Below are 1,100 nucleotides of genomic sequence, written 5' to 3' on the forward strand. Positions count from 1 at the left end.
GAAACAAAGACAACATGAACTGTCAGCTCAGGAAAGTTTGTTTGTTTTTGAGATGGAATCTCACTCTGTCGCCCAGGGTGGAGTGCAATGGCATGATCTCAGTTCACTGCAACCTCCGCCACCCAGGTTCAAGCAATTCTCCTGCCTCAGCCTCCCGAGTAGCTGGGATTACAGGTGCCCGCCACCACGCCTGGCTAATTTTTATATTTTTAGTAGAGACAAGGTTTCACCATGTTGGCGAGGCGGGTCTCAAACTCCTGACCTCAGGTGATCCACCTGCCTTGAACTCCCAAAGTGCTGGGATTACAGGTGTGAGCCACTGTGCCTGGCCAGGAAAGTTTTCCTGAAAGAGACTAGTCAGTTTTTTTTCTCTCCTTCTACATATTGCCTATAATTTTCCAGGAATCAGAGAATTGGATTATTCATGCTTAGAAAGGAATAAAGGACAGGACTTACAGGATTCAGGAATTTTTTACATAATCTTGGACGACTGCTTAACTTGTCACTGGGGGCACTTTGAAAGTGTGGGGTGTTTGTGTGTGTGTTTCACACCAGTCATTTTTTTTTTTTCCCTGGAATTTTTCTTTCCTGAGTTAGTGGCTGAAGATGCCACAGAGGGAGGCAGCGGTGATACAGAGAAAGGCTAGGATAACTGAACAAGAAAGCAGTGGTTTCAGAGGGTTCATTGCAGCCTCTGGATCTTGGGACGGGTCTTACAGGTAACAGCCTGTCTAGGGAAGCAATTGGAAAATGCCATTCCTCTGATTCTTCTATAGTTCATGAGCATGGTAATTGGGTGTTCATGACATGTGTGAGATGTTCAACCCTCTGAACCTTGTTCCCACATCGGCACATTACCCATCTAACCTAAAAAAAAAAAAAAAGTTGCTCCTCTCAGGTGTGAGGGCAGTTGAAATTAGAAGGGAAATCAATACAGCACAGAAATGACAAAACACCTTGGTTTTCAGGAGGACTGGGGTGAGGGGCACATATATTTGAAGTCATGGTGAGATTCTTTCATCTCTGATTATCTTACCTAACAGGCTCCCTGGATCCTTTTTCTGCTCTTTAGAATCTCATGGTTTGTGTCTTAGATTTTT

The 1,100-nt window shown here is 44.4% G+C and overlaps 1 non-coding gene across 1 annotated transcript; it reads left to right on the plus strand.

Moving 5' to 3' along the window:
• Nucleotides 1-764: 764 nt before the first annotated feature.
• Nucleotides 765-868, plus strand: LOC115832216. Its single transcript, XR_004027650.1, has one exon. It is a non-coding gene; the product is annotated as a small nucleolar RNA U13 (small nucleolar RNA).
• The last annotated feature ends 232 nt before the right edge of the window (nt 869-1,100 follow it).

This window comes from Nomascus leucogenys, chromosome 21 (assembly GCF_006542625.1).
Source record: "Nomascus leucogenys isolate Asia chromosome 21, Asia_NLE_v1, whole genome shotgun sequence".
Taxonomy (NCBI): domain Eukaryota; kingdom Metazoa; phylum Chordata; class Mammalia; order Primates; family Hylobatidae; genus Nomascus; species Nomascus leucogenys.